General features: G+C 43.4%; 1 protein-coding gene across 4 annotated transcripts in view; it reads right to left on the bottom strand.

Annotated features, from left to right (window-relative positions):
- Nucleotides 1-21,750, bottom strand: part of SNCAIP (synuclein alpha interacting protein) — a 124,514-nt gene that overhangs the window by 87,818 nt on the left and 14,946 nt on the right. For all 4 annotated transcript variants that reach the window (XM_080972440.1, XM_080972437.1, XM_080972438.1 and 1 more), the window contains exon 2: nt 10,324-10,409. The gene's annotated coding sequence lies outside the window, so the exon portion shown is untranslated. The remainder of the gene's footprint in view (nt 1-10,323; nt 10,410-21,750) is intronic.

Genomic DNA, 21,750 nt, shown 5'->3' with positions numbered 1-21,750 from the left:
CTCTGGTCCATGGGGTCACTAAGAGACGGACACGACTAAACGACTAAACAACAACAGGATCTCTGGTGGGGGGCACATTGTGTTCCTTCTGGGGTAGCTTGTCCATCTTTGGTCTTTACCCTACATTAAGCTCTCACTTGTGGCTCCTAGAAGCTGTCAGCATGTGACAGTGGCCACACACCAGGAACGGTTTTGACTGGCCGGTTAAACTAGGTAAGGGTAGTTGATGGGTCTCAAACCCACAGTGAATTAAGGACTTTCCCCTGCATGTGAAGATAGGCTCCAGCAGATTGGGCGGACAAGACCAATAGTGGGTGAAACGGTCAAGGAGGTGGTTTCTGCACGTGCTGTAGGGGGAAGTGAGGGGCAGATGGGGCATGTCAACCTGAGAAGATAACCTATATAGGGAAAACTCTGATCCTAAACCTCCACTTCCTTGTGGGATATCTTTGGGAGAAGAAAAGGCTAAGGAGTAAGCCCTACACAATACCAGAGTGAAGTCCCTAAGACAGTTGGATGGCACCTTGTATGTCTCCTCTCTGTAGCCAAGCTGGTGCCAAACGTATTGCTCTGCTTTCCTTTGCACCACATCAGTGAGATATGGTTATTTGGGCAGCCCAGGCCCTCCATACACACTGCCCAGGCTTGTGCTCTAGGAGTAAGTTCTGAACACATGGATAGCTCAGTTGGTTAGAGTGTGGTACTGATAATGCCAAGGTTGCAGGTTTGATCCCCGTATGGGGAAGCTGGATGTTCGGGTTGGATGGGATGATCCTCAGGGTCCCTTACAACCATATGATTCTATAAATTCTATGAATCTAAGTCACTTAGATTCTCCTAATGCAGCGGTTTGGAGGGGCACACTCCATTGTCTCTCAACAGATGCCAACAGCAGTCATTAAAGTGTGAGACTCTGCCATGTCTATTAGTTGTTATGATGAAGTAAAGAAAGGAGTTAAACGGCATTGAGAATTTCACCATCTGATTGCTGTGAAACCGTCTGTCACTATGGTTTTGCCTGAAGAGCTGTCTGACAGGAGCCAGGGATTTGACAAAAAGCACCTTGATGTGTTTTTTATGGTTACAAACATTTCCAGAATAGACAATTCACTTGCAGTGCTGGAAGTCTGAAACGAGTGCTCTGCATAGGTATGTGAGAAACAGTAATTGCAATTCTGAAGGGGCAGAGGCATATAGACTGAAAGCTAGACTTAGTGGCAACTGGGCATTATCTTTGGAGAAGGAGAACCTGCTACAGAGGTCTAGATTTGCTGCTTTTATATTTTCATATAAATAATAATAATAATTTATTATTTGTACCCCGCCCATCTAGCTGGGTTTCCCCAGCCACTCTGGGCGGTGTCCAACAAAGATTAAAAAAACATTAAAATGTCACCCATTAAAAACTTCCCTAAACAGGGCTGCCTTCAGATGTCTTCTAAATGTCAGGTAGTTGTTTATCTTTTTGACATCTGATGGGAGGGCATTTCACAGGGTGGGTGCCTCTACCGAGAAGGCCCTCTGCCTGGTTCCCTGTAGCTTTGCTTTTCGCAGTGAGGGAACCACCAGAAGGCTCTCGGCGCTGGACCTCAGTGTCGGGGCAGAATGGACATAAAGCATTTATTAGGAAGACACCGAAATGCTCTTTTATCCAAAAGAAGCTAAAGATTGTAGTAATAATGCTTGTGTCAAAACCATCCACAGTGGATGAAAATGGCCACTAGGCTGAACTTAAGATACCTGTACAATATTCTTTTGTTCTATCAGTAACAACTAAAAGGCCTCGTTGTCTGGAAAACAGATTGTTCCACATTGGTAAAGGAAATCTCGGTGCACAGAATGAGCAATCCATTAATAAATATCATATAGAAGTTTCTATCCTCAGAGTCTGAATGGCAGATTTGCACTAAACGGCAGTTACAAAAGATTGGCTGCTAATGCAGCTGAGATTTACTTAACAGACCTTCTGGTGCTTCGCTGCCAATTCAAACAGTAAAGTTCAAAAGCCAAAGAACCCAGACGACACAAGCCATGAGATCTGTGCGCATCTCAGTTCAAAGCGAGCCCTGACTTTAAAAGAGACAAGGTGCTGAGTGTCTCTGCACTTTAGCCAAGGAATGAACTAGTAGTTCTGGCATTCACGACACTGGCTTCAAATTACCTTCTCTCTCAGCCAAGCTCAGCACTCCAGAATGGCCCACAACATATGAATGGAGAATGCTTCTTCTTTTTTTAAGATACCAGCTACTCACATTACAACAGCAGAAAACAAATGAGCTGCTTTGTTCCTTTAAAGTTAAATGAAAGGCTTAGAACCAAATTTGTCCTTCTAATTAGAGGAACAAATAAACGGAAACATTAGTTTATTTTCCTGCTTTAGACTTGTGTTTCACATCACAGCATTTGTTTCCTTCTTTGGTTAAATCTATGAAATGTTTGCTAAAACTCAGTGGTCGGTTTTACATTGTTAAGCGACACATAAGATCTTTCTCAAGGGTTCTTGAGGTTAAGGCTCCTCCTACCTGTCATATAAGATTACAAAGACACAGCAGATAATCTCTCAAAGGTACCTGCAATATCATAAAGTTGTTTCCTTATAATTAGGAACTAGATTACATCTATCCTTTCAAGTGCATGTAATTTTAATGAGTCTATACCATCCGAATTGTTCTCTGCATCCTCTGGCATTCTGGAATGGTAGCAATCCTCAGCTTATGTTTAATTATGAGAAAGGTGTGGTACATTTTGTACATTCATTCACTGTAAAAGGTAAAGGTACCCCAGACAGTTAGGTCCAGTCACAGACGACTCTGGGGTTGCGCGCTCTATAGGCCGAGGGAGCCAGCGTTTGTCCGGTGACAGTTTCCGGGTCATGTGGCCAGCATGACTAAGCTGCTTCTGGTGAACCAGAGCAGTGCACGGAAATGCCGTTTACCTTCCTGCCGGAGCAGTACCTATTTATCTACTTGCACTTTGACGTGCTTTTGAACAGCTAGGTGGGCAGGAGCTGCGACTGAACTACAGGAGTTCACCCCACCATGGGGATTCAAACCGCCAACCTTCTGATCGGCAAGCCGAAGAGCCTCAGTGGTTTAGACCACAGTGCCACCCGCGTCCCTCATTCACTGCAGTCCTAAACATTGCCAAGACTACAGGACTATACTCAGCACAGTCTCTTTTTTAAAAAAATGATATTTATTGATAATTTTAAAGTTACAAAGAAATAAGAAGAAAAAAACAAGAGAAAGAAAAAAGCAGATAAAAGTAACAATTAAACAATACAAATCAGTAAAAACCAAAGTCAAAAAGAAAAAACAAAACACACAATACATCAAAATCAAAAAGAAAAATAAACAAAAAATTTAAAAACAAATCCAATATTCGCAGATCCTTAACTGTCATTACCTTATTTCATCGACCTCCTCACACCTCCCTTTTTTGTATTCTAGTTATTAATTATCTCAGCAAATCCTTTCCATCTTTCACAATATTCTGTCATTAAATTACCTTAATCTATTTTAACCTTATCTTACCATAAAAAATCCTAAAACTTAAAACTTAAATCTTATTTATACCAAATTCTCTTAACCATTACATATTCTTACATAATTCTTTTTAACATTTCTGCTAAAGCCCAATAATTTCATTCCAACATTTTTCTAATACTCATTAATTTTACAATACTTTTCTAAATGAATTTTTAAAACTTTCTTTCAATCTTCATCCATCGTCTCTTCTTCCTGGTCTCGGGTTTTGTCAGTCCTTTCTATCCCATCCATCTAGTCCATCAACCTGGTGACCTTATGTCCGAGGCTCTTAAGTCTCTTCCATGTCCCTTCCGCAGGTCTTCTTCATATTTATACCTGTACTTTACTTTGTCTTCTGCTCCTTTCACTCAGGGAGACTCCAGCTTGACAATATTTTTGTCCCTTCTCGACAAGTCAGCCCCTTTTCCATAGTCAACACTGAAATCCACGTGGTATTTGAAGGCATGTTTCAAGACCCCTCCAAAGTTAAAGGCCCCCACAACTCTGAGCTCCCCCCAGCCCAAAGCCAGATTTGAAAGATCAAAACATCCCTGCATAGGGGGGTCCATCCAGCCCCCCATCTCCAAGCCAAACAGAACTCCATCTCTCCAAATCTGACTTTTTCCAGGTTCATTCGTCAAATCCAACAACTCATGTTCCTGCTGGGCCACAGCTCCCTCCATCTCTGCCACCTGAGGTCCAGCAACAACCTCCTCCTTCATCTCATCTGTCAAAGCACATTCCTGGATTAATTCCTGAGTGGGTTCTATATAGGTACCCACTGCCTGTCCAAAATTTCCAATCACAACAGTCATCAAATCCATCTTCTCATGTAACTGTTCCAATAAAGCACTTGTCTTGCAAAAGGCAAGCACCAGAGCCTCCAAGTACATTCTTGTTCAAGGTCGAAGTCTGGTCCCACGATCTTAATCTATTACAGCTGCAAAGCTCCCCAGTTCGGTTTTAATAACAGTTTCACAAGCTCCCTCTAGGGGAAACAATTTCTATTTGTATCCGTCCTTTTTTTTTTAATTAAAAAAAAGGAGATCTAGCAACAAAGTTTTCCTTTTTCGGATATTTTGTCAATATTTTGTTCCTTTTAAATGCGAAGGGGAACAATGGAATCAATATGTTTCTCTTCTTTTAACTATCTGTCAAAAACGTTTGTCCATAGTCAATGAACTTCCCCAGAACGTCTGTCCTGACACCCCGCTCCCAGGTTCAAGACGGTGGGAAATTGCCTTTCTTTACTCTCTCTTCTAAACAGTCTAAAAAAGGTTCCCCCCTCTTCTCCTGCTTCCAAGGGGAGTTCAGTAATTTTAAATGATGAAATTTTGGTCCTTTACAGACGACTTTCTAAACTCTAGCTTGCCGTGTCTTTGCTTCAATCTATCTACAAAAGCGGAAGGCGGACTTCCTGTTTAGACCTTCCCGCTTCAGTGCCAAATTAAAAATTTTATTAATCCAATTTTCCGTTCTACTCACGGGCAGTTGTTTAAAATCCAATTGTCCACAGGAAAAAGTCAGTGCTCTCCGGCAACAGCAATGCGGCTTCATTCCGTGAAAGAAGCAGTCGATTCAAAGCACCGCGCCACTCACCCCACGTTGCTCCGGATCCCTGAAACCGGGTTTCCCTGCGAGTAGGGGGGGCGCAAAGGTGCCAGCTGAATCCCACGTCCACAGGCTTCTCCCGCCTGTGGTTTTTGATGGGTCTCCGCCTCGCCGTGGCGGTTCAGACCCTGTTTTCCACGGAGAGGATTCCTCCCGATCGGAGGAAATCCGCCATTGCCAGAGGCGCCAACCCAGAAGTCAGCACAGTCTCTTTAATGCTGCAACTCCACAAAAAATAGCCAAATGTACTCTCAAATTTCAAGGGGACATAGCCACTACCTTAAGGGTGTGCAGGCCCAATGCAGGTTTTATGAATTCATAGGATTTCACACAGATTTTGAAACATGTTGGACCCACAATTGCTACCTTTTAGTGCAATTCCCCAAGAGCCTCTAGTCTTGGAAGGGAACAAAAACCTGATCTCTGCTAAAGTTGTCTCAATAAGGGACACACAAGCACATCATTAGCTGCAAGCTTAATTGGTGCACCTTTAAAATGTTGTTGGCCTGGAGATCTTATGAGAAAGAAGTTTCCTATTTCTTCCATTGCTTTCTAAATCTCCCAAGCACAGTTTAACTGTATTAATACACTTATACCCCTGCTTTCCTAAAATGAGCTTGAGGCTGCATATGAGGTTCTCCACCTCCCTATTTCATTCTCACAACCACCATGTGTAGGTTAGATTGAGGGACAACGAATGGTCCAAGGTCATCCAGTGAGCTTCATGACTTACTGGGGATTTGAACTCAGTCTCTAAGGTCCTAGTTTAACACCTTACTACTAAACTAATAAATAAATAAATAAATAAATAAATAAATAAATCTGGCTAAGTTCTTGCAGTCCATGGGACTCTTGAGAGAGAGGCCCATACTTTGGCCACCTCATGAGAAGAGAAGACTCCCTGGAAAAGACCCTGATGTTGGGAAAGATGGAGGGCACAAGGAGAAGGGGACGACAGAGGACGAGATGGTTGGACAGTGTTCTCGAAGCTACCAACATGAGTTTGACCAAGCTGCGGGAGGCAGTGGAAGACAGGAATGCCTGGCGTGCTCTGGTCCATGGGGTCACAAAGAGTAGGACACGACTAAACGACTAAACAACAACAAGTTCTTGCAAGATGCAAGATCCATATGATTTGGAGGCAGTAATGTTTCTGAATACAGTGGTACCTCGGGTTACATAGGCTTCAGGTTACATATGCTTCAGGTTACAGGCTAACCCAGAAATAGTGCTTCAGGTTAAGAACTTTGCTTCAGGATGAGAACAGAACTTGTGCTCCGGTGGCGCGGCGGCAGCGGCAGCGGCAGCAGCAGCGGCAGCAGGAGGCCCCATTAGCTAAAGTGGTGCTTCAGGTTAAGAACAGTTTCAGGTTAAGTACGAACCTCCAGAACGAATTAAGTACTTAAGCTGAGGTATCACTGTACCAGTAGCTGGAAACCTCAGGATGACGGAGCACTCAGAGCTCTGGTCCCACAGACATCTTGTTAGCACTGTGAGAACAGGATGCTGGGCTATAGGATTGCCAAACGCCCAGAATTTCCCAGATATAGCAGCAGTTGGAAGCAGTGTCCGGGCGGAAATCGCTGGAATGTCTGGAAAATTCCAGACGTATAGCAAACCATGTCGGAAGTCTAGATTTTGCTCAACAACTTAGGCCAAGCAACAAACAAATTCAACCACTTTCCAGATTTTCACATTTTGAAACATGTCAGCCCTAGACTAGAAGAGCCATTGACCTGACGCAACAGGCTATTCCTAAGTTCTTATTTTATCTTAGATAAAGCATTTCACCTCCAATACAAAAGGCTAATCGTAAACATCTGTGCGACACAGTTTTCTGCTCTAAATATTATGAAAAAAGCTATCAAAGTTATCACAGAAAGCTGAAATCATTTAAAATCCAACTCTAAACCAATTAAGAAGATAACAGAGCCACTAAGATTGTTTAAAAAATGGAAATAAACTGGATAAGAAAGAAGACCAGGATCAATCAGTTATGAAGTATGGCATGCATACTGTAATGGGAATGAGGTTACATATATTCTGAGTTGATTAATACATAATACTTCATATTTAACTTGACAACTAATACTTCATCGTACTTTTCAGACCAAGAAAATGTTTCCTTAAACAAACCTGTCCAAAGACATTTCTGAATACATTTGTTTTAAACTCTGGTAATTTAATTACAACATTAAACCTCAGTTAAAATAACAAATCTATACTGAAATCAGAAGGGGAAAAAAACCGTATGACAAATTGTTCCCTAGAAATGTGTGAGGCGGGGAAAAAATGTACAATAAACTTTTCTTTAATCAGGGCATTTAAGGCTGCATCCTAAACATGGGGTTAGGATTAAACACAGGAACCTAGGGATTAAACCCTACTGAACATAGTAGAGCTTACTTTTGAGTAAACATATACAGTGGTGCCTCGCAAGACGAAATTAATTCGTTCCGCGAGTTTTGTCGTCTTGCGATTTTTTTCGTCTTGCGAAGCACGGTGTCGGGAAAATTTTGGAAAAGCTTCAAAAATCACCAAAGTCTTTAAAAACCTCAAAAAAGGCTACCACACCGCGTTCTATGAGTTGCTCCTCGAAGTCAAGTTGCAACTGTATTAACGGTGTTAAGAAAAAGGAAACAAACTTGCAAGACGTTTCCGTCTTGCGAAGCAAGCCCATAGGGAAAATCGTCTTGTGAAGCAGCTCAAAAAACAAAAACCCCTTTCGTCTAGCGAGTTTTTTGTCTTGCGAGGCATTCGTCTTGCGAGGTATCACTGTATGAGGCTGAACTTCAGAAGGAAAAGGTAAGAACTGCAAAACTAGGCAAGCTTCAAATGGTTAAGAACCTTTTCTATGCCTGCTACCCAATGCCAAAACTGCAATATTATACAGAGCAACTCGTGCATAATTCTTATGAATTTAAATGGGAATTATATAGATATGATTATGTGTACAACTGCAGGCTTAAAATTGCTTTGGAGAATGGATGGGATCAGATGCAAAGGCATCTGTGTTGGGGCAATGGGGCTGCAAAGCAAAGTCTCTGTTGCTTAGAAAGCCTAGAAAAGAAAGAGAAAATAGGGCCCACAGTTAGTACTCTCCCGATCCATGTCCCTAAACTGGTTTTGGCATTCAAGCATCTAAGCTCAAGAGAAATTCACTATCATCACAGAATGCAGATGCTGAGAGAAATCCTACTTACATGTCTATCTTCTTTCTGTAACAAACATGAAATGATCCAACCATAGGAGCTCACCAGGCCTTTTAGCACTCTGGAGACCAGTGAGCCAGCAGAGGGGAGGTGTCACAATGGCTTCTGCAAATCTGGGGCTGTCCCTGGAAAATAGGGACACTTGGAGGGTCTGCTGAGGTGCTCAGATGGGAGGCCACCAGGGAACCCATGATATGGTACTTAGACAGACAGGGCAGTATTAGGACAGCAATGCACTAGCAATCATATCAAGACCAGGGAGACATCCCTTTGCCCCCCTATATCACGGCAACTGCAAAACATGAATCCAGGAATTCTTCATCCTGGATTCTTCATCCATATGAAGTGCAAGGGCATCTAGTTCATACCAAGTATGAGCTCCTCCCACAGAACGTGGGCAGGAACACCGTGACAACTCTATGCCCCATACTGACCAAGCGATGAACTGTGGGAATTTAACCCATATTGACATGTCCACATTCTCTACAAAGGGAAGGGCGCAAATAAAAGATGGCGAGCATAGAGTGCATTAACAAAACAAAGGGCCCGTTTGGTGAAAATGAGAACTTTGATCCAGCTATGCCTATAGAAGTCCCAATCAGTGATTAACAGAAATAGAAGGTGTCTATTTGTCAGCTCCCTGCATCGCTTTCTTCAGTTACTAAGCCTGTAATCCTAACACCATTTACCTGGAAGTAAGGCCCATTGCTTTCAATGGGAATTGTTTCTAACTAACGCTGAATATGCAAGTGGGATGGGCAAACACAGCACCAGCTGCTGAAGTGGGATGAAGGACTGGGTGCCCAGCAATTGTATGGACACACAGTTCCCCATCTAGCTAAGACTATACATGCAGAAGCCTGCTTCCATACATCTCTGAACAGCTAGCTCACAGAAAAGATGGCAACGATAGAATATGATGGTGGTTAACACATGTTGCTGCAACAGCTGGTACAGCAGCCATTGGGTCGTGCTGCTAAAATAACTTACTTTAGGGACTGCAAAGACTAAAACTTAAATGTTTATTTCAGGGGTCGGCAAGGTTTACGTTGCCTGGGCCAATTCACTGCAGCGGAGATCCCTCCGTGGGCCAGATCGCACCTGTGATTTCCATTGTCTGTGTCTGCGCAGATACAATTTCCAGCATCTGCACATGCACAGATGCAATTTTCGGCACCACAGAAGTGAGTCCCTGTGCCATGCCAGTTTAGCACAGTTCGCGGGGACTCACCGAGTGGGTGGCTCGGTTTGGGGCAGCTCGTGGGCCAGTTAAATGACCCCCGTGGGCCACTTGTGGCCCATGGACCTTAGATTGCAGACCCCTGGTTTATTTTATTATCAATTTCACCCAGCCATTTGGTTTGGAGACCCCTCTAGAGAGTGACAGAAGATAAACCAATTTCCCATCGCACAACAAACAAGAACGGTAAGAGCAGCATATTGCAAAATGCCAAAATGTTTGAAACCAACCCCATATTTCACCCTCTTGTTTATACTCTTCCAAGGAAGTGACATGAATGTTCTCAAATTAAACCACAAAAACTGTGGACACCAAGGTGCTCCCTTCCTCCCAGTAACCACAGCTGCACGTGCAGCAGAAGGATCAGGACAGGGCTCATTGGAGCCCGATCTTTCGTTTCCTGCCTCCTTCCCCTCAGCTAGCCCTTGGCTAGGCAATCCTAAGAAACTTGCAGGCGAGGTCCCTGGGGAGGAGAGGGACAGCTGGATGTGTCTATGGGAGGCACGTGCAGGCTTCCTGTTGAAAGTAATGACCAGCTGCTGCAGTACACACAGCCAAGGGCAAGCTGCGGAGGAGGAATGAAGGGTTCCCAATGAGTCTTATCCTGAAAGCCCATGTGTGTGCAGATGTAACTGGGGGGAGAAGGAAGGAAGGAAAGAAAGAAAGAAAGAAAGAAAGAAAGAAAGAAAGAAAGAAAGAAAGAAAGAAAGGTGGATCTTGCCATTTTATTTACCTAATTCTTCCGACGTCTTTGTAAGCCTCCACTAAGTCGCGTTCTACATTCGTTCGTCTAACACAGGCAGCACCACATCACCAGATCTGCAAGGAAGAATTCAGAGACATTTACAAGCCACGCTGAGAGGAACAAAATTAATGGTTACACACATGCTGAAGGATGCTGACTTATTATGCATGCACACATTTGGCTGAGTGCACATATTTTTCCATTATTCTTGCTGCTGTTACTTTGGAAGAGCAGTTCGAAGTGTTAAAGGAAGCTTGGAGTGAGAGTTAGTATTCACACGCATATATACTATGTGGCCATAATCCAGTGATGTGATTTGTGTGCGTGCGAGCAATAAACATTCAGATTTTACCAGCTGTTCCTCTTTAGTAACTCCCTGTGATGGTTTTACATTTGGTGAGTTGAAAATACCAATTTGGCAGGGACAGGGAGAGAAGGGTGTGTCAGAGAAGATGCTAAAGGAAGAAATACCCGTGGGGGGGGGGGGAGAATTGGTGCATACAGAGACCTGGAACATGCACCCTTTTGGATGTAACCCTACTCTTCTGAACATATGTGCCTGAATGCTTGAAATATGTGCTGTCATCTGTTTTTAATACTAAAACACCCAAAACAATTTGTAATGCAGAAATATGCAATATATAGTGAACACTGCACCAAACACACACATATACTCGTACAGTCCAACAATTCTGTGAATTGGCCGTAAAATAATTACATGTGAGAGTGTACCAAAGACATATGGATGTCATGATTACAAGCTGGAACTCAGAAAGAATTATATCATACTAGTTCTCACTGAAATTACCTGCGGTTCCCTTCATTATTTTAAAGCACAGGGGGCTAACCCATAGCCTTGATTCAGTCTGGCCAGACATAGGAGGGAACCCCCCAGCCCCCTCCCAGTTTTATTTTCCAGTTTCAGAACTGGGGTGCTCTGCACTGAGATTGGATGATAAAGCGCTCTGCTTGTGCTTTACGGCAGGGATACAACCAATAGTAGGTGGCCAATTCAGCTGGGAGAGCTCTGTGGTGGGACGGCTGCCACCCTTATCTGGCATACATGGGTACTGTTTGCGCTGTTAGGCAGCACCCCCCTTTTCTTTCTGTGGGAGGGGTTCCTGAGCTAGCTGCCTTTTATTCTTCATAGATAGTTCGGTGAAAACAAAAAGGCAGCATTTCCCTGCACTCCAGCACTGGATTGGGGATGATTTTGTAAGAACCCTCAGCCTGCCTTGGGCAAGAGAGTGTACGCAGACCCTCCAAGTGTCCCTACTTTCCACGGACAGTTCCAGATTTACAGAAGCTGTCCTGGTTTCTGATTTGATCCCGGAATGCCCTGCTTTTCCTTAGGACGTCCCTATTTTCAACGGAGAAACATTGGACGGTATGGAGTTATGCAACCTCCAAGCCAAGGAGATATGTAACCATTAGAAGACATCTGAAGGCAGCCCTGTATAGGGAGGTTTTTTAAATGTTTAATGTTTTATTAAGTTTTTTTATATAAGTTCACAGAGGTATTTTCCAGTGAGGTAAGAGATGGTGCCCTCTGGCAGATTTCGGGTTCGTCCTCCAAGTTTAGTCCAGATAATGTTGTATTTTGTGGGGAGACAAGGCCAATCCGGGCATTGAAGTTGCCCCCAAGACAAAGCGAGGGTTGGGCGACAAAGAGTCTATATTTTTGAGTAGTTGGTCAAGTCTTTCCCAGTTTGAACTCAGTTCCCCACAGGACTTTACTGGAGGAATATACACGCAAATACAGTAGAAAACATTATATAGCTGAGATAGCTATCAACTGTAAAGGAGATGAATTTTTTTGACCCCATCAACACCAAGCTGTATCTTTCTCACTAAACTTTGTACATAATTGTCTATTGTATTATTTAATATTACTTTTAATATATTCGTGGCCCCGTGGTGATTTTAGCTTATGAATTTTATTGTCTAATGTGTCAATTTGTATATTAAGGAGTTTTTATAGCTTTGTGCAGATTAGGTCATGTTTTGACAATGTAAATGTTTTAAGTTTTTGTATCAAACTAGTATATATTTTATTGAATGACACTGTATACATTGCAGCAGCCTTTGGCTATAAGCAATAAACCTGACTGACTGACTGACTGACTATTATGTTTTTTATATATGTTGGAAGCCGCCAGGAGTGGCAGTCAGATGTGCAGGGAATAAATAATAAGATGGTTTTTGTTGTTGAACAGGACGTCCTTATTTTCATGGGAGAAATAACGGAGAGTATGGTGTATGCATGGATATACAACTCTGTGTGTGCGTGCATGCATGCGTGTGCATGCGTACACATGCAGGAGAAAAGAGAGGTCTGCGTACCTGCAAAATCAGTGACTGTGTGTGTTGTATGTGTGTCTCTGTGTGTGCTCTATTTGTCCTGAGTGTGCAGGCGTGGTCCCTATGTGTAGTAACCACATGTGTGGGCTGAATCTACTTATGTGTGTGGAGTGTGTCTGCATGCATACATTGGCCACACCCACCATTGCCATATGGCCCTAAAAAAGATCATCCGACGAAAAATGGTTCACCACCCTAGTTTTAAAGCAGGCTGTGGGCCAGATTATATAGCTACCACTTGTGTGTATTCCTCAACACTGTAGTAATAGATGACAGCAAGATCAGCTTATAATGCCCCTTAAATGTGAAGTACCCTGTTAATGTAAACAAGGTAATAAGATAACCCTGTGCAGCCTCTTAAATCAACTGTCAAAATAATTCCAGAGAGCTGTCACAGCAGGATAGTAATAGATAGTTAAGTCCCGATTATGTATGACCTCTTTTTTACAGCCTGCCTGATGAAAGCATGGCTCAATGACAAGACGACACATATCTAACCTCTGTCCCTTGCAGCTATTTCCTCACCTACCAAAACATGAGAGTGATCCTGCTAGAATAATTTATTTTGACAAAAAGCTCTAGCGAAGAACTAAGGTCTATTTTGTTAGACGCTTATGCTATGATAAATTTGTTGGTTAACGGCGCTGCAGTTCACCATGATGCTTTTGCTAAAAACAAGCTAACATGTCTAGTCTTCTAGAATTTGTCACTATCTGCCATGTAAGTGAAATGTGGGGGAAGAGACCAGTGTTTCTTCCCATAAGGGGATATGTGGCTTGTAGGGATTAAATATGCTGAATAAGAAACTTCAGTTCCTGGGGGTGGGGGGGAGCTCTCTGTAATAATGTTCTCTACTAAGATTAGAGAAATCTACAAATTACATGTCAGTGTTTTGTAACATTATCATTGTACTGCACAAATATTAAAAACAGGGGCAGAAAGAAGTATGCACATTTAATATTATATTTACAGCATTTATGATAGAAAAGACTGTGCAAGTTTTTTGTCGTTATTTTAAAGAACTCTACCACATTCCCAGTGAATTATTCACGATAATTTGAAAATCTCCATCTTCAACAGTAAGCCAGTTTGGAAACATTTTGTTCATGGAAATGTGGCATTTATGAATTGCTTCTCAACAAAAATTACATGGGCTCCAAGGCCAAATCCTCAAAAACAGTTGTGTGTGTGTGTGTGTGTGTGTCTGCTCTGACCTCAGCGCTGAAACCACTTGTAAGAAATCTCACAGGAGCTATTACTTATGAACTTTTATGACCATATATGTCTCTGCATATCTTACTTTATCGAAAGATATAATTGATGATTCACTTCACAATTCAGAGGAGACCAGTTACTGTCAAATAACCTCATATCTAATTCAAAACAAAGCTAGTTATGAATTGAAAATAAAACAACAACCATAAAGTTCCCAATTATTCTGCAATACTCTAGTACAGGGGTAGGCAAACTAAGGCCCGGGGGTTGGATCCGGCCCAATTGGCTTCTAAATCCGGCCCATAGACAGTCCGGGAATCAGCGTGTTTTTACATGAATAGAATGTGTCCTTTGATTTAAAATGCATCTCTGGGTTATTTGTGAGGAATAGGAATTCGTTCAGTTTTTTCCCTTCAAAATATAGTCTGGCCCCCCACAAGGTCTGAGAGACAGTGGACCGGCCCCCTGCTGAAAAAGTTTGCAGACCCCTGCTCTAGTATGCCTGAGGTTGCATTATATTTAAGCTAGGGTTGCCATATTTCAAATAGTGAAAATATGGACGCAAATCCTGGCTATGTCCAGGGAATTCCTGACGTATGGAAACCATAATTTAAGCTTTCACACAACATAAAAGCCACTTCTGGAACTCTGCTGCAATATAGTACAAGTTTACTACTCATTTCCATGTTGTTTGCTTCCAGAAAAAAACCTGTTTCCAAATAATTTGGAAATGAGTGCTAGGTTGCATTGCACTGTTCAAAATTAGGCAGGCGCCAAGCACATTTTACACTTAGCTGTCAACCACTTGCAACCACTGAGCCTCTTGGGCTTGCCGATCAGAAGGTCGGCGGTTCGAATCCCTGCGACGGGGTGAGATCCCGTTGCTCGGTCCCTGCTCCTGCCAACCTAGCAGTTCGAAGGCACATAAAAGTGCAAGTAGATAAATAGGTTCCACTCCGGCGGGAAGGTAAACGGCGTTTTCGTGCACTGCTCTGGTTTCAGCAGAAGTGGCTTAGTCATGCTGGCCACATGACGCGGAAAAACTGTCTGCGGACAAACGTTGGCTCCCTTGGCCAGTAAAGCGAGATGAGCGCCGTGACCCCTGAGTCGCTTGTGACTGGACTTAACTGTCAGGGGTCCTTTACCTTTTTTTTTAACCCATAAATTTGCAAGGGTAAAGTGGCAAAGTTTGTGGTCATATACTGACATACAGTTCTTTTCTCCTGTTTTCATGCAGGAATCAGGGGGGAACAGAAGCACATCTGTGTGGAAATGGGGAGGGAGCAGTTACATTGTCAAACAACATTTGTGTGAATGAAATTTGGTGCGATATGCTGGTGTAGCAGTCAAAAAGCTAAAATTCCAGAACGCAACAGATACTGCAATGCATAGCTGTCAACTTACAGATTTGAAAATAAGGGACCAGCAGCCTCGGAAATAAGGGATCAGCAGCCAAAATAAGGGATTTTCAGAGCACAGGCATGTTTGACTTCTGAGCCCCTCCGAGCCAAAGGCAGAAAGCCCAGCCAGCAGCCAAACAAAGCCTCAAGCAGTGGTTCCCACTGCGCAGCAACCCGGAAAAGGGGATGCAGCAAGGAAAACCACCGTCACCTCTCCACTGGGAAGCGCTGAGCAAAGGCGAGTCCCCAGGCAATGCGGCTGATTTGATCGGCACAAGGCATGCAAGCGCCACCCCCCCCCCCAGTTGTTCTTAGACTCCTTATTGGGTGGGAGCCTTCCTCCTCCCTGGCCGGCAGGGAGGGAGGGAGAGGAGCTGCTTCCTTTGAAACCCGGGAAATTTAAGGGACGTCATCAATAAGGGACAGCAGCGGGACACGGCGCTGGGATAAGGGACTTTCCCGCCAAATAAGGGACGGTTGACAGCTACATGCAGTGTGAAAGGAAGTGCTAGCAATATAATCAGGAAAGCTTAATGCAATATTTCCCTCATCTGAGTGCACCCATAAACTCGCACTATGTTTCACTATAGAGACTGCGTAGCTACTTCCCGCCTTTGAGCATCTTTCTAGGCTTTACCACAGTGATCTGTAGCTATTAAAAATCCCCCTTTGGAGGGATCTGCATAGCTCTATCTGAGTAGCAATGACTGCCAAGTGCTCAGACAAAATGTGGATGAAATGTTAAGGCAATATATGATGCAATGCATCCAGCATCACAAGTCAATTTAGAAGTGTTGGCAGACATGTGTGCAGAGGATTTTCCAAAGGTGGTTGTAATTGCTGACCCAACTCTGAATTAAGCCGAAGGAAGTCCACCTATCGCTACCTCCGTTTCAAAAGTAGTTTGCCATGTGGCACAGGATGCTGATGCTTGAGGTGGGAAAAAAGCCACAAATCTAAAGCTCTCTTGGGTCCACAGAAGTAGTTTCACTGTTCTTTGGATCCCTGGCTTCTGTTTCCTGAAATTTGGTGCGTAGATCTTCTGTGTCATATTCCCCAGCTCAAATTAAATCATTGCCCATTAGAATTTCAGTGCTTTTGTAGTCTCTCAGAGCATTGTGTAGTTACTTTCTTATTGTAAAACACTTTGAGACTAATGCCAGATGGTAGTCACTTTAATTTATTTAGCTTAATTGGTCTTAGACCGCTTGCCAACAAGAATATCCTGCGTTTAATATGAAGACACTCTTTGCTTCATATTATCCCTAATTATGAAAAAAGTAATAATGTGTGTTCCAACTGTTACAATGTCTCTCAAATTTTATCTGCTTAATGTTTAAAATGTGCAGCACTTCCTATCTCTTGTGTGTAAAACATTTTATATGTCATATCACGGAACCACAGAAGACTTGCGCACCAATAGAGCAAACAAACATATGCTCCCGCTTCAGGCATCAACCATGTGAAGGGGTCTCGTAGGATCATAAGGCAGGATAGCTGTGCAATTGGACCTGCCTCCAAGATCTTTCTGTCCTCTCGTTCAAATATGTCATTAGTGCATTAAATATGGACCTCCAAATGAACATGCTGGGAGAATCATCCAACAGTGGTTCCCAATTCAAGAGAAATCTGCATGCTTAGGCTTGCAGACATCTCTGTTCTCTCTCTACATGTAGGGTTGCCACCTTTAGTCAGGCAAAATAAGGGACAGGTCAGGCAAAATACAGAACAGGATTGGGGGGGGGGCAGTTGGGTGTGTGTGTTAAAATTTACTTACCTGGGGCAGAAATGACTTCATAGCAATGCATTGCAATGGCAAACATGGTTTCCAGTGCTTTAGTCAATGGGAAACAAAAAAACCCAAAAGCAGTTTAAGGGGGGAAGCGCACTTTGAGAGTGTATTTAAAAGCATTGCCAGGTTGGAAATGAAACTATTATGCCCCTACATAAACCTCATTTTCCAAAATATATATCATAAATACAACCAGAGAGCAAGAATTTGAGCCGACTCACCACCACCTTTGCATGAGAGGAGTAATAATAATAATAATAATAATAATAATATTTTATTTATATCCCGCTCTCCCCAGCTGAAGCCGACCTCAGAGCGGCTAGCAACAGTAAAAGTAACACAGCATTCCAAAATCAATTCATTCTAAAAGAAATTCAGAATCAAATTAATGGCAAGCATTGGGCTAGAGTTCTATGAGGATTACCAAAGGAGGGGGTCAGACAGTGCCTTGGCCAAAGGCCTGGTGGAACAGCTCTGTCTTGCAGGCCCTGCGGAAAGATGTCAAGTCCCACAGGGCCCTAGTCTCTTGTGACCGAGTGTTCCACCAGTTCGGGGCCACAGCCGAAAAAGCCCTGGCTCTGGTTGAGGCCAGCCTAACCTCCCTGTGGTCCAGGACCCCCAAGATGTTTTTGTTTGAAGACCGTAAGGTCATCCGTGGGACATACCAGGAGAGAAGGTCCCATAGGTATGAGGGTCCTAGGGCTTTAAAGGTTAAAACCAGCACCTTAAACCTGATCCTATGCTCCACTGGGAGCCAGAGCAGCTAGTATAGCACCAGGTGAATGTGATCCCGCAGCGAAGACCCCATAAGGAGTCTCGCCGCGGCATTCTGCACCTGCTGGAGTTTCTGGGTCGGTCTCAAGGGCAGCCCCACGTAGAGTGAGTTATGGGGGGCAAGTGCCCTGGCATTTTAGCTGCTATGCTGCACTCAGTGATTTCTTTTTCTTCTGATATTGCTCTTTAGCCGGCTGTTCTTCCTCCTCAACACCCGTGCAAACTCTCCACCAGACCGGATGGCCTAGGCCTGTCCAAAGTGCAATGTGCTCTTGCCCACACCCGCCTCTGCCCATGCAAAAATGCTCTCCCCCCACCCACTCTCCACTGGATGGACCAGGACCGTGAGAACTGCCCCCTCACTCTCCGTGACCCAACCTCTGCCCACATAAACTCCCACTCAGGCTCTCGCTCTCTTCCTCAACCAGAGCCACCTTCTGACCATGCATTTTGGAGGAGGAGCTTGAATACGTGAAAAAGGTGTCCCATTTGAAGTCCAACAGGACAGGGGGCACATTTCTCCCCCCCCCAAAAAAGGGATGATCAGGTTTTTTCAGGAATGGGTGGCAACTCTATCTACATGTGAACATCAGCACTATGGCAGAGGAGCTGTGCAAATTTGGGGATGGAGCCAGGAGCATATTCTCACTGTCCTAGGAAGATGTTATGACACTTGGATATACCGTGGTACCTCAGGTTACAGATGCTTCAGGTTATAGACTCCGCTAACCCAGAAGTAGTACCTCGGGTTAAGAACTTTGCTTCAGGATGAGAACAGAAATTGTGCGATGGCGGTGCAGCGGTAGAGGGAGGTCCGATTAGCTAAAGTGGTACTTCAGGTTAAGAACAGACCTCCAGAACGAATTAAGTTCTTAACCCAAGGTACCACTGTATGTGCTTAGTATTGACGATATCCGAACAGAAGCAAGAAATGCATGTGCTCAATCTGGGTGTAGCACTGATTGCAGGATTTCGACCACATGTGTGTGCCATATGGAGAATCAAAGTTCTGGCATGGTTAATCATTTGTATGAGTCGGAGGAAATACTGCACCTGAGACCAGCCCTCCTCCATGAGAAGATGATTAGTACTGTACCATCAAAACTGAGAGTAGAGACCTGATTATTTAGCCAGTATCCACTCACAGATTGTGACAGACAATCCCACTTCTAAACGGATGGATCCTTGGATCAGGCTCATCATACCTGGCTTCCACTACTTCTCCTTTACAGAGTTAAATTATATCATCGCCATATCCTCTAATAGTACAGTCAGTGGCCCTGCGCCAATCGATTTGGATGATTCTGCATATCTAGCTAAATCGCAATGTATACAGAAGTACATTTCCTTCAGCACTGACCTCTCCAAAGAGTAGTAAAATCACCCCCCACCAATCACCTCTTCCCGCCCCAACAATAGTTTTTGGTGACAAGGGAATCTGAGAAACACCCACATTATCCTCAATTTGTTCATTTCCTAGTATTCAGGTATTTAAAAAAAATCCAGTTTTGAACTCCTACCTTGGAACAAAACAACAGTATGGGGCTTCAACGGCTGCAAAACTGTATTCGACTTCCCTCCTTTAAATCATGTGTTATTTCATAAAACTACACGCTTTGGTGCATCCGAGTGCTTATTTTTGAAATTTATGCTAACAATTGTCACATAATATATTTGAAGAGCATATGGAGCATTTGCATAAATGCTCTCTTACACAAGCTTAGGCTTAGGAATGGAGCTACGTTTCAACTTCCACTTGGTAAAACAGCACGATAGCATCATCATAAATGTTAATTAAAAATTGATGCTGAAATAACTCACAGTCAGTACTGGATGGAGGATCCAAAGAATCATACAACTGGGCCCTATACCCACAGAGTCTTTCAACTTGTGGCTCTTTCTATTTATTACTACAGTGGTGCCCCGCAAGACGAATGCCTCGCAAGACGAAAAACTCGCTAGACGAAAGAGTTTTCCGTTTTTTGAGTCGTTCCGCAAGACGAATTTCCCTATGGACTTGCTTCGCAAGACGAAACGTCTTGCGAGTTCTTGCGACTTTGTTTCCTTTTGCTTAAAGCCACTAAGCCGTTAATAGCCGCTAAGCCGTTAATAGCCGCTAAGCCGCTAAGCCGCTAATAGCCGCTAAGCGCCGTGCTTTGCAAGACGAAAAAACCGCAAGACGAAGAGACTCGCGGAACGGATTAATTTCGTCTTGCGAGGCACCACTGTAAAAAGTTAACCCTTCTGTTAAACAGTGCCCACGGTGACTAACAACAGTAAAGTCAAATTCCGAACTAAATACAGATAATCAAAACAACATAAAACCCCCAGAAGATAACACACAGTCTGTGCTTTTTTCTGGGGAGACACGGGTGGCACTGTGGTTTAAACCACTGTGCCGCTTGGACTTGCTGATCGGAAGGTCGGTGGTTCAAGGCCCCGGGATGGGGTAAGCTCCTGTTGTTCAGTCCCAGCTTCTGCCAACCTAGCAGTTCAAAAGCACGCAGTGCAAGTAGATAAACAGGTAGCACTCCGGTGGGAAGGTAAATGGTGTTTCCGTGCGCTGCTCTGGCTTCTCCAGAAGTGGCTTAGTCATGCTGGCTACATGACCCGGAAAAACTGTCTATGGAAGCGGACAAACGCCGGCTCCCTTGGTCTGTAAAGAGAGATGAGCGCCGCAACCGCATTTGCGACTGGACTTAACTGTCAGGGGTCCCTTTACCTTTCATGCTTTTTTCTGGGGGAAGCAGGGGTACGCATACCCCTAAACATTTTGTGAATCTTTGTACTTTTGTCCATTTACTGTATTTATTTTCCCTGATTTGAACTATAAAATGGTTATTTTCTTGAGTCAAAATGAGAGTACCCCTAAACATTTTTTTTAGAAAAAAAAGCACTGCACACAGCAATAAACAAATGCAATAGCCAGCTGGTCAACTCACTGTATTCACAGGAAAAAATCACCCACCTACCAAGTCAGCTTGACAGATCTTTCTTGAAAAACTAGTATTTGCCTTTAAAGGGAAGATCATTAGAGTGGAGTCAAGATGGACCTTCCTTGGCAAGGAGTTTCTGAGCCTAAGCGAGAGAAGCCACTAGCACCCTTCCTCCAATTCTAAGTGTAATTGATTTTTATGTAATAGGTGCGTTGTAATTATGCATTGCACCCCCATTCTGGGTTCCACTGTGGTGGCAGGTAGGTTTAAAAATATTCTTAATAAATGCAAACTAAAGCACTCCCTTCCCCGCATCCTATAGAGATTTTCCTCTCCTGCAAGAGTGCAACAGCTATCATTATACACTTCTGAGGTGTAACATTTCGTTTGGCTCCTAGTTTATGAAAGCTTGTCACATGTGAAGCCCTAAACTATAGGAAATATTTGGGGTCTTATGTGACACTGTGCAGGTAAGATAGGTTTTCGTGTTGGTTTCAAATATGGTTGTGATTATTTCTTGATTTTACTGTTTTATCTTTTGTAAACCTCTTTGAGTGGTGGTTTTTTTACCATCAAGTGGTGTATAAATTTGTCAAAAAACCAAAATAAATAATATGTTAATTTAACTCCGCATACACCCCCAATTTCAGATTCTTTCCTTCCCAAGTAGATTCAGACTAGCATTTTCCCACAGCGTGAGATCTGTGGGAAACGATAATATTTAAAGGCATAGCACACATCAGCTCTAAGGCTATCATGATTTAAGCACAACACAAGATAAGGCCATCATAAAAACAGGTTGGCCTCATCTCTGGGCATAGTTCTCTATGGATCATGTTGTGAAGTGACTAAAACACCAACTATCAAAAAAATCTTTCACAGAGTAGAATAAATTGCTAAAGCATGCACACGACCTCCCAGCTCAGCAAGCTTAACC

The sequence above is a fragment of the Podarcis pityusensis genome (assembly GCF_964106645.2).
Source record: "Podarcis pityusensis genome assembly, chromosome: 11".
In the NCBI taxonomy this organism is placed as follows: domain Eukaryota; kingdom Metazoa; phylum Chordata; class Lepidosauria; order Squamata; family Lacertidae; genus Podarcis; species Podarcis pityusensis.
The sequence above is the reverse complement of the archived record's forward strand: the minus strand, read 5'-3'. Positions and strand labels throughout refer to the sequence as shown.